General features: G+C 46.1%; 1 long non-coding RNA gene across 1 annotated transcript; it reads right to left on the bottom strand.

Annotated features, from left to right (window-relative positions):
- Positions 1 to 2,526: 2,526 nt before the first annotated feature.
- LOC127698539 (uncharacterized) lies at positions 2,527 to 3,697 on the bottom strand. Its single transcript, XR_007980877.1, has 2 exons — positions 3,538 to 3,697; positions 2,527 to 2,737 (listed from the first exon to the last, which is right to left on the bottom strand). It is a non-coding gene; the product is annotated as an uncharacterized LOC127698539 (long non-coding RNA).
- Positions 3,698 to 12,853: the final 9,156 nt, after the last annotated feature.

Genomic DNA, 12,853 nt, shown 5'->3' with positions numbered 1-12,853 from the left:
ACATGCGTGAGGGTAGTGGATGGGTATTTAATCACATCAAGAAACTTGAAATCCACCTGAACAAATTTAAGGCACTCGCCGGCAGCTCCTACATACCACTCCCATCGGAGCTTGCCAGGAGGAAAGCAATCATCAATGTACAAAACAGGGATGATCACTGCTTTCAATGGGCAGTGTTGGCGGCCCTGCATGAAGACGAGGTGGATAAGAATCATGCTTACCGCCTGAAGCAATACAAAAAGTGGGAAAACGAGCTCAACTTTTAACGACATTGAGTTCCCGGTTTCCCTCAAGGCGATCGACAAATTCGAAACCCGGAATACAAACCTCAACATCAACGTCTTTGGCTTCGATGGTGTGAAGAAAGGTGAAGATGAAGAGGAGGATCTCCAACTATATCCCCTGAGAATATCGAAGAACACCGGCGCGCAACATGTAGACCTCCTGTTCCTGACCGGCACCGACAAACAGCACTACTGCTGGATCAAGAGCATATCACGACTCTTGAGCTCACAAGTCACAGAGCATGGTCATGAGCTCTTCTTCTGCCGCAGGTGTCTGAGCCACTTTTCCAGAGAGGACATCTTGGACGAGCATATGGAATACTGCGGTCAGAAGAAGGCGGTCAAAATCGAGATGCCGGAGGAAGGAACCTCCGTCGGCTTCCAAAGCCACAAACGTCAGATGACGGTTCCATTCACCATCTACGCAGACTTTGAGTGCTTCACTGAAAAGATGAACACCTGTCAGCCTAATCCATCGAGAGCCTACACAAAGGCGTACCAGCTACACCGACCATCAGGGTTCTGCTACCGTGTGAAATACGTCCACGGTGACTACAAAGATTCAGTCGTCTACTGTGGGGAGGATGCGGCCAAGCACTTTGTCGAATGCATGGAGAAGGAAGTCCGGGAAATTGGTAAAATCTATGGTAAAGAGCTGACGATGGTGATGACCGACGCCGACAAGGAGAGTTTTACAGCGAGCACACACTGTCATATTTGCGATGAGGCATTGAATGGGGATAAGGTTCGAGATCACGACCACCTCACGGGTAAGTATCGCGGTGCAGCGCACAGTGAGTGCAACCTAGCATTCAAACTTCCCAACTTCGTTCCCATCGTGTTTCACAATCTCAGCAAGTATGACGCCCATATGTTTGTGAAGGAATTAGGATTTGGGGAAGGGAAGCTCAACTGCATCCCAAGCACAGACGAAACCTACATCAGCTTCTCAAAGAAGGTGGATAAGACCCTGGAGATGAGGTTCATCGACTCGTGTAGGTTTATGCCCAACTCCCTCGAAACCTTGGCGGAAAATCTTACGATGGGTAAGTTCAAGGCAACACAGAAATGCTTCGGCGAACGCTCAGAACTGATGATCAGGAAGGGAGTGTACCCCTACGATTACATGGATGGGCCTACCAAGCTGGAGGAAACACAACTACCACCCAAGGAGGAGTTCTTCAACAAACTCAACGGCACAGATATTAGTGACGATGACTATGAGCACGCCCAGCGGATGTTCAAGGAATTCAGCTGCCAGACGATGCGGGACTATCACAATCTCTACCTGGAAAGTGATGTAGCCATACTGGAGGATGTCTTCGAGAATTTTAGGGATATCTGTATGGTAAACTATAAGCTCGATCAAGCACACTACTTCACAGCCCCCGGACTCGCTTACGACGCGGCGCTAAAATTCACCAGGGTCCGACTGGAACTCCTCTCAGATCCAGACATGCTGATGATGTTTGAGAATGCGACTAGGGGAGGCGTGGCTATGATCTCCCACCGATATGGAAAGGCCAACAATCCATACATGACCAACTACGATGCGGCACAACCCATCAAGTACCTGGCCTACCTGGACGCCAACAACCTGTACGGCTGGACCATGCACTGAAAACCTAAATTAGTCAATTTGACCAATTTAATTGGTCATTTTGACTGTCCTCTAGATGACAATGCATTTTAATCATTTTGACTATGCTCTTAGTCGTTTGACTAGATGGTTAGTCACATTTGACTGAGAAGGCTGGTATTTATGACTATGTTAGGAAGTCAAAATGACTATATGTTATACTCGTTATGACGAATTGGATTGTTCAATTGACTATGCACATTTGTCAGTTTGACAATTGAATGCAGTCCATATGACTTATTGAAATGGTCGAAAATGACCATGTTGGTTAGTCAACATGATTACTGTGAATAGTCACGACTGTTAGACTGTTATTTTAATTTGTGTTGTGTTTTTTGTTCTACCATTTTACTTTGTGTGTGTTTCCATCCGTTTTGTACTTTTATGTTTCATTTCTTCTGTTATTCTACTTTATGTTGTTTCTCTTCCATAGGATTGACAAATACATTTGGAATATAATATCATTAAAAATACCACAGCAGCAATACTAACAATGACAACAGTATAGGACCACAAAGTGCTCAATGTTCAAAACCTTCCTATATCTTAAGTTTCCATGTGTAACCATTACTCAGTGACATATATTAAAGTCTAAAAATCAAATAAAGAAAATATATTTATTATAAACTCATTGTTACATACATTATTATATCCCAACTTCAATATATATTTTATACATTTTCAGTATGTCAGAATTTGAAGTGTTTATTTTAGATATTTTGTCGGTATCAACTCTGCATGTGTCAGTGTAATATTCTCTCTGGTAAAAAATCTCTCAGCTGTGTTCATACAAATATAGCAATGTCTTCATTTGCTGAAAAATAAAATTATTTCTTTTTAAAAGCTAAAATATTACAATAAACAAGTATATTAGTCATGTTAAAAGTTAAAAGAATAAAACAAATTTTAAAATCTTTGATCTAGTGATTTAGTCACTCATCTTATACTATTATTTTGTAATGTAAGCACCGGGATCTTGACAGCCAACCATCTTATACCACAACATTGTAATGTAAGCACCAGGATCTTGACAGCCACCCATCTTATACCACAACATTGTAATGTAAGCACCGGGATCTTGACAGCCACCCATCTTATACCACAACATTGTAATGTAAGCACCGGGATCTTGACAGCCACCCATCTTATACCACAACATTGTAATGTAAGCACCGGGATCTTGACAGCCACCCATCTTCTACCACAACATTGTGATGTAAGCACCAGGATCTTGACAGCCACCCATCTTATAACACAACATTGTAATGTAAGCACCAGGATCTTGACATCCACCCATCCTATATTACAGCATTGTAATGTAAGCACCAGGATCTTGACAGCCAACCTGAGGTTTTTTTTAATTTTTGTTGTGAATATCGATTGCAGTGTTAAATTTATTTTCAACAGTTTTTGGTCAGGTGAAAAAAAGATATCGCTAAATACTCTTTTCAATCGACAATACGTTGTATGTGTATCAGAATTGATATCCCGTATACATATCTCCCCCTTTTTTATTGTCATTACGTCAACATGTGCCGATTTTACATTCATTACACTTTTTCTTAAATTTAATTTTTGTAAGTTATAATTTAAACAAATATACATAATACTTACTTTAAACAATTGGTTTAATTGACAAAATGACAGTTTCATGCCTCCTGGTTTGTTTACATCTACACGATCTAGAGAACAAAGGGAACGCGAAAGAGTGCGCGTGAAAACTGATACTCTACACCACGTGGTGCTGTGACCACTAACATAGTCAAATTGACCGTGCAGGTAGTCACAATGACATGATGGGTAGTCATATATGCTGTTGACTACCTTTCGGCTAATATTTGACTAAATGAATAGTCATAGTGACTAATTTAAATTTTCAGTGTGGCAGAACCCTTACCAACGGGAGATTTTGAATGGATGAAGCCGGAGGAGATCGACCAAATCCTAGACTACCCAGACGATCACGAGCATGGGGCTATGGTGGAATGTGACCTAGAGTATCCCCAAGAGCTCCACGATGATCACAACGACTACCCTCTGGCGCCGGAAAATGGAGATTGATGGGGTGCACAAACTGACACCTCATCTGAACAAGCGCGTCAAGTACACCCTCCACCATCGAAACCTCAAGAAGTACATGGCGCGGGGGATAAAGCTCACCAAGGTCCATCGCATCATTGGATTCAGACAATCAGCATGGCTCAAACCATACATCGACAAAAACACCGGACCCAGGGCCGTGGCCAAGAACGATGCCGAAAAGGATTTCTTCAAGCTGATGAATAATTCAGTGTTTGGCAAAACCATGGAGAACATCCGCAAGAGGATCGATGTCCGACTGGTCACCACAGAGAAACAAGCACTGAAGCTTGTAGCTAAACCTAACTTCGATCGAAGGGTTGTGTTTCACGAGAACCTGGCAGCCGTCCACATGAAGATGACCAAGCTCAAGTTCGACAAACCCATCTACTTGGGGGCGTGCATCCTAGACATCTCAAAGATCCTGATGTACGACTTCCACTACGATTTCATGCGGAAGACACACGGCGACAACGCGCGCCTACTATTCACAGACACTGACAGTTTGGCCTATGAGATCACAACAGCTGATTTCTACAAGGACATTACCCCCCACATCCAGGAGAAATCGACAACTCAAACTACCCGGCCGGTCACTCATCTGGAATTCCAGTCGGTGTGAACAAGAAGGTGATCGGTATGTTCAAGGACGAGTGTGGTGGTAAGAGTTTGACTGAATTCGTGGGGCTTCGACCTAAGTTATACTCATACAAGATGGATAATGGTGGCACCACCAAGAGAGCAAAGGGGGTCAAGAGGAATGTGATTGAACGTAACATCACATTCGATGAGTATAAGAGATGTCTGCACACCCAACAAGAGATTTACAAATCGATGAATATTTTCCGTAGTCACCGCCATCAGATCTACACCCAGGAAATTAATAAAGTCGCTCTCTCGGCTAAAGATACCAAGCGACACATTCTCCCCGACGGAATTAGCACCCTAGCCCATGGACACTACAAAATAAATGGATAAAATCAGAATTCACAGCATAATTCTCCCCCACAAGCCGCTGTCGAATAAGGAATTGGATAGAGCCGTCACAGCCCTAGGAATCCCAAGTTTCAGAGGGGTGTTCATGCGAGATACCCTACCACCCAGCCCGCGCCGCATTGAGTGTGGAATCTTGAATCACGATAGCTGGGAAGGTCCTGGAACGCATTGGACTTGCTGGTATAAACGTGGGCTGGTAAAGTATTACTTTGACTCTTGACGAGATGGTAGACTACTTACAGCCTGAAATTCGATATAGCACCGATGAATTACAGCAGCGAGGCTCGGTGGTGTGTGGTCACTTTTGCCTATTCGTGTTGAAAGTGTTGGCGACTGGAAAATCGCTGGAAGATACAATCTTCTCACTCTATAAATAAATGGATTTGGATATGAACGACAATCGCATTACTAGCCTAGGACATCCGGAGGACAGCTCGGATGCTGTGACAAAAAGGTGGGTGACCCAACAGTTAAAAGATGGTATAAAAGACATCAATGACCTAGAGGCTGCGCTCGAAGCAATCTCGAAAGAGCTCGAGGCGATGAAAAAACACCTGGTATCGAGAAAAAAGTGGCGAAGTGTTTGCCTATGGCCGGCGGTATGATGAGTGGTGTCCTGGATATGCAGGGACACTCGATCGTCAATCTTCCAGAGGGGGTGGCGGCACATGAACCGGTGACCAAAGGATGGTACTAGTATGCAAAGAACTATGTGGATCTAAGCATGGCGGTTCAAGAGAAAATCAACACCATCGAACAGAAGGTGAAGTCTTATCACACGACGGACAGGAGCCGGCGCGAATTGGATTCCATATCTGAGGAGGACCGGCGCTTCGACAGAATCAAGGCGGAACTCATGAAATTATAAGGTAACACAGCAGAGTTTTCCTGTCCTATGAATAAGGACAAGAAAACTTGACTAGTCTATTGCACATCTGTGGCTTTGACCCAAGAGTTGAATTCCGTGGGATACCCCCTCCACTTAACGTAAAGCTCTTTCACCCCTCCCCCGGGTTCTCCGGCGCAAGACCTTCTCGATGCGGTAGACGTCCTGATCAGTCTTTTGAAGTTCGGGCTCATAGAAGGAACCCTGAATTTCCTCGCCGCTGAAATCCTTGAGGCGATAGGTGGGCGGCTGAGTGTTCAACACTAGGGAAATGGTGAATACTTCCTCGGTCCAGCGGGGTGTGTATCCCTTCTCGAATGTACCTTTCTTCTTTGTGATTCGGACTGTCGCCAGCACGAAATCGCGGTGGTTTCATGGGAGGTATGCCCTGGTAAAGGTTCCAATACACCTTGTTTTCATGCTCCTTGTGACTTGCGGCGACAGGGGTCATCTTGATGGAGCGGTGCTTGGTGGTATTGTACTGGCGAACAAGATTGTCCAGGACATCGATATAGGTGCGCGTGGAGTTGGCTGAAAAGTATTTGAACATCTTCTCTTTCATGGTGCGATTCCATCGCTCAACCACACTCGACTTCTCTTCGTTCTCGGTGGAGTAGAGCTCAATATCATGCTTTTGGAGCAACTGTTTTACATCCTTGTTGTAAAAACTGAGTGCCTTTGTCTGTCCAAAGCTTCTTGGGCACACGCTCCTTGAACACCGCTTGAAAGGCATCCCGCACCGTCACCCCCTTCTTGTTTCTGAGCGGTATCAACCAACCATATTTGGAGAAGACATCGATGATGCTCAGGATGAACTTATTTCCCTTGTTGTCCCTGGAAAAGGCACTCATATCAACAAGGTCGGCCGCCCAGGTCTCATCCACACCACCCACTACCACACGGCGTTTTTGAAACTTACGTCGAACAGGTTTGTGCAACTCCTCAGCTAAATCATCGGTCCAGCGAACTTTTTTTTGATACCCAGACCGAATCGAGCTTTGGTGCCGATGATGGGTCCGACAATGCTGCGGTCCATGCGTTCGCGTGTGGTAGGGTTGGGAATGGTGTTAAGCGAGGCTAGCATAGCTTTGTCACAAATGGAGTTGCGTGCGGTTGTATCCTTGTGCTGGGCATAACAAAGATCGTGGTGATATGCAGCCTGGTCCACTCGATTAATGGGTTTTGACCAAGCCCTCGGGGTGCCATCGGGGAGTAGTCGCTTGCTAAGTTTAGTCCCTGGCCCAGTGAAGTTGTGTCCGGGGAGATGCATTTCCATGGGTAATCCGTTGATTAGTTTGTTCATGAACCCTGCATCGGTTGTAGCAACAAATTGAGACTTCTTGGCACCGCATACCTTGCAGTTGCCAAACTTCCTCCGTCGCCCGTTGCTGGTAATTGTTTCGCCAGGGTTAACTGTGTCCGTCTTCCTACGACATTTCACGCAGAAGATCATCGTTATTTTATTTAAATAAATGAACGTCGAAGACATTTCCTACAGTGCCAACGCCCCTAAGAGGAGCAATCACTACCTCCTTCCGCAGCGGTCGATCAGAGGGTTGATCATTGGGAAGTCGGACTGTGGTAAAACAACGCTGTTGAACAACCTACTCCTGCGCGATGGATGGCTCGACTACGATCGATTGTACGTCTCGAAAAATCACTTCACCAGCCCACTACCAGCTGTTGCAGCAAGCGTTGGGAAAAGGCTTCCCTAAGGAAGATATTCGAGACCTCCTACAGTGCAATAGCAAGTCACCCTACTCGATGATCGATGTGGTCAACGCCTTACAACCACCACGACACCCGAGTGGTATCGACACTTTTTTCTTCGAGCAAGGGAGTGATGTACCAGACCCCCGGGAACTCGATCCCAGCCGCAAGAACCTCATGGTGTTCGACGACTTGATGCTGACCTCACCAAGGAACAGTTCGACACTCTGTGAAAGCATTGCTGGTCCCAACCATATGGATTTGTAACCATCGATCTCACAAGCCCCAAGTCAGCAGGGAAATACCGATGCTAATTAGATGAGTTCTATGAGGTATAAAATAAAGAATGGATCAGTTCGAAGATTTTTTCCTGGAACTGGAGAATGAAGAATATCTGGACACAGAGGAACCCCAACCCTGCAAGTTCGAATGGCCCTGCAAATGTAAATTTGAGTGGAACCCAGTAGATATGATAAGTATGTGTTGGAAATGCGGTCGCACGATCACCCGCCCGATCTATAGCGGTGGAAGTGATTTCGACGCATGGAACTCTGGCCGTCAGTATGGTAAAAAGAAGCGCTTTCCTCAACCCCAATGCCCTACCAAGACGATTCGAGGCCACCAGTGCACAAAGCCATGCCAACCGCGTAAAGACCTATGCCTCAGACACTTGAATCTTACAAAGAAAAAGGGGGCTGCAACGGTTACAGACGATACCCCTAGCGATTGAGAAAGGCGTCTGAACCTTCCCCCAGGCGCGTGGGAGCGTTTTACCTAACGCTTAGGGACATTCACACCAACGCTTAGGGGCGTTCACACCAACGCTATGGGGCGTTCAACAGCGTTCGATCCTATAAATAAATGACGTTTATCAAGATTACCGACCCTAAGCAGCGTGAGGCACTTGCAAAGGAGTTGCATGAAACTAAGCGGAGCATTCAAGCCAGCAACATGCAACACCGCCTTGACAATATTGGACCTTCCTGCTGCAGTGCCAGCCCTCCCTCCTCCACCGCCCGAGTTTGCCGATCCACTACCAATCGCACCACCTACAGACACCGTCCTCGGACCTCGAGCACAGCAGTATTTGCAGCTCAGTATGACTCCTTCCGCCGACCACACCTTTGGATTGCGATCTGAAAACGATGGTATCTTCATCGGAAGCTCACCAGTTACTTTTGACGGTGATGATATTTTCGTAGATGGTGTGAGGTACAAAGGAACCCTTGGCCTCTGGGAACTCATGGTGAAAAAGAATCCAGAAACGTTCGAGCCTGAAGACCTAGAGGACTTTGCACAAATCCTGAAAAGTTCCGGTGCCATGTATCAAGGCAATTCCACCCTTTCGAGAACCCCGAAGGCGAATAAGGGTTACAAGTGGAAGGAAATCGTGTCCCACATCTACAAGAAGGATAAGTTTGGTAGTGGGCTGCATACCGTGTTTCTTCCTTCCAACTTCAAGCAGCTCCTCGATCGCTTGGAACTGTGTGCTGCAGCATACCGAGCAGGAAATAATGGTGTGCGCAACGAAATTGTGTCGATTATCGATGCTATGAAAACGGGTAGACATATCAGCATCGATGAATATAAGGCGCTTCATACTAGCATCCTATAAATAAATGTTGCAAATCAAGAAAGGTTACGCTCGAAAGTACGTCTACGGTGGTAAAGGACTGTTTGACACAATCGCCAGTTTGGCTGGACGCATGTTTACTTCCTCTGCCGCCAAAACCCTAGGAAGTAAGGCCGTGAGTGCTGCCACCAATGCAGCCTTGAAAGGTGTTGAAAAAGGAGCCTCCAAAGCCGTCGACCATGTGGTTGATAAAGTGACCCACCCCAGAAAACGCAGTAAAACCCCTCGACAGCCTAGTGTTCAACGCAAGAAGCCAGAGCAAGTTCGGTTAAACAATCTAATCTCCGGCTTTGGTATCAAAACCATCCACGACTTCGTCCAACGCTATAAATAAATACATTATGTCTGACATCCTTACAATCACCGAAGGGTTGACCTTCAACGAAAGTCTCCAGGAATATTAGGTTCGAGAATACGAACCACAAGCCGGTGCCCAGCTGAACAATGCCGGTGCTGAAATCCGAATCAACATCGAAACCCAGGATTTGTTCCTACACCCCGCCGAGAGTTATCTCGTGGTGGAAGGTCGACTTCTCAAGAATGATGACACAGCATATGCCAATGGCGATCTTGTGTCGCTCACCCATAATGGTATCATGTATCTCTTCAAGAGCATCAGTTACAGGCTTTCCGGTCAGCAGATCGAACATATTAACGACCCCGGCATCGCCACCACTATGCTGGGAATGTTAACTTACCCCGAAGACTTCTCCAAATCGCAGGGTCTCAACCAACTGTGGTATAAGGATTCTTCCACCGATGCTGAGGCTGAGAACACTGGATTTGCAGCCCGCCATGGATACATTATCACCAAGCCCACCAACAAAGGATCGTTTTCGTTTGCCATCCCCCTAAAACATATTTTTGGATTCGCAGATGATTACAACAAAATAGTGTACGGGTTCAGGCACGAACTCTCACTCGTTCGGGATTCAAATGCTAATGCCATTCTGAGAGCAGCTGCCGTCAACGATCCGGCAAAGATCGTCCCGAGTAAATTATCGTGGTTCGTCCCTCATGTCACCCCCTCAGACGAAAATAAGATGCAACTGTACAAAACCATCCAGAGTAAATCCAAGATCCGCTGTGGATTTCGCATGAGACAGTGCGATTCCATAGCCGTTCCCCAAGCCTCACAGTTTAACTGGCGCCTAGCTGCCAAGAGTGGTCGCGAAAAGCCTAGATATATCATCATTGCCTTCCAAACCAACAGAAGTGGTGACCAAACCCATAATGCTTCCGTGTTCGATCACTGTCAATTGCGAAATATCCATGTCACCCTCAACGCTGAACGTTATCCGGCAGTCGACTATAATGCAGCTTTCAACGAAAATAGAATCGCCAGAGTGTTCAAAGAGGCCTCCGACTTCAGAAAGAAATTCCACAACATGGACAGTCTCCTCAGTAATGGTGGTATTAATCCCTCCGATTTCATCGACTTGTACCCCTTGTTTGTAATCGATGTGAGTCATCAGTCTGAAGTCTCAAAGAATCTACGGTAGACATTCAGATCCGGGCCGAATTCGCCCGCAATGTTCCAGACAACACCGAAGCGTTTGTACTTGTCATTTCCGACAGAATCCTACAGTTTGAATCCGATGGTCAGAAGATGAACGTCATGTACTAAAAAGTAAAATGGATAAAATTCACCTACAACTCCTCTTTGCCAGTCGCCCCGCCGAAGTCTGCGATCGTAGTGAAGGCTGGTAAACAACTCAAGGAGCAGTATGACGGTATCGAAGAGTGGAAGCAAAAAAATGTGACAATGGTCTACCATAAATAAATGGATAACACATTGTTGCAGCAAATTGTCGATAACACCGACCCCAAGCATGGGTTTTCCTTCATCGTCTCTGGAAACGATAGCCAAATCCTTACCCGATTCAACCCCCCACTGCAACTCAAGGAATCCAAGGCCTACGAGATGGCATTGGTGAACCTGGAAACCTACTACTCCATCCCAAACATTCACGCAGGTAACAATTCCTTTCGCTATTCTCAAGACGAAGGTGCCAACTGGTTTCCCATTGTGTTGAGCACTGGCTCGTACGGTATAGATGAAATTAACAATGAGGTCCAGCGACAGATTCGTCTCAACCAGCACAAAACTAAGATCATCATCAATGCCAACCGCTCGACGCTGAGAGCAACCTTGACCCTAGCCAGACGCTTTCAAATGGACTTTGATGTTGAAAACAGCCTTAGCACCGTGTTGGGGTTTGAGCGACGACTCTACACTTTTGATAGGGTTACAAATGGTTACACTGAGGGTGAACACATTGTGAATATCATCAGCATTAACAGCATTCTGGTGATAGTGATATCATCCATGGAAGTTATGTGAACGGTACCCAGCAGTCCACCATCTACAGCTTCTTTCCCGCAGTCGATCCTGGTATGAAGATCATTCAAACCCCCAAGAATCTAGTATACTTGCCGGTGACCTTGCGAACCATTAATCGCATGCAGACGTATCTCACCGATCAAGACGGTAGGTCCATCGATTTCAGGGGTGAACATCTCACCATCCGCTTTCATCTTCGTGAGGTATAAATAAATGACTTATCACGAACATGGTTTGAACTTGACAAAAGGTCAAGTTGATAAACTACAACGGGCTGCCAAGAAAGGTTGTCCGGTCTCCATTCGTTTGTCCCACGCAAACCTGCAAGGCGAACACAAGATGTGGCTCACCACCCGCCAGGTTCAAAAGATCGCCAAGCTCCTACAGAAGGGTACTGGTGGCATGGTCATATAGTTGAGTGCGACCCAATTGAAGGAAAACATGCAAAAGATTGGTGGCTTCCTACCCATGCTGGCGGGGCTTGCAATGAGGGCACTCCCCATGTTAGCAAAAACCATTCTACCCGCCTTGGGTGTTGGAGCCTTGAGTGGTCTTGGTGGTGTAGCCGTCAACAAGGCCTTAGGGTCTGGATTGTACCTGAAACGTGGTGGATGCGTTTGCACAGTGAAACCTAGTGGCAACGGTCTCTACATCAAACCCTCAAACGCCCGGATCACATATGGTGATGGACTCTACTTGAAGCGTGGTCAGCAATTCCACGATGGAGCCGGCCTGATCTGAGGTGCTAACAGTCCCTTCAAAAATATTCACCTCCTCGGTATGCTCCTATAAATAAATGGATGATTTAGATTCTGGATACCGACAGACCAGAGTCGAATGTATGGAAGACCAACTCAACGCGGATATTCATAAGTATCAACGTACCTTGAAGATCTACAAACGTCTGGACAAAGTTGTATCTGCAGCACTGGGTGCTGGTTCTGTGGGCAGTTTGGTGTTAACCAGCTGCACCATGGGTTCAGCTTTGACCGGTATAGGTGCTATAGCCTCCCTTCCCCTAGGACCCCTTGCTTGCTTAAGTGCCACTGGCGTGATGGTACTCACACTGATCTCAAGGCGTATCATGAAAAAGAAGAAAAAACACCGCGACACCTTGCGATTGGTGCAGTCCACAAAATCCTTGGTTGAATAATGTATTAGTACTGCTTTGGCTGATGATGAACAAATTGATGATGCTGAGTTTGGGAAGATTGCAACCTGCCTCAAAAACTACTATGATGAGAAAGATCAGCTGCGACAACCTTCCACCACTTTTAGTGAG

The sequence above is a fragment of the Mytilus californianus genome, unplaced genomic scaffold (assembly GCF_021869535.1).
Source record: "Mytilus californianus isolate M0D057914Y unplaced genomic scaffold, xbMytCali1.0.p SCAF_4, whole genome shotgun sequence".
Lineage (NCBI taxonomy): Eukaryota > Metazoa > Mollusca > Bivalvia > Mytilida > Mytilidae > Mytilus > Mytilus californianus.
Note: the sequence above shows the minus strand (reverse complement) of the source record. Positions and strands in the feature narration are given on the sequence as shown.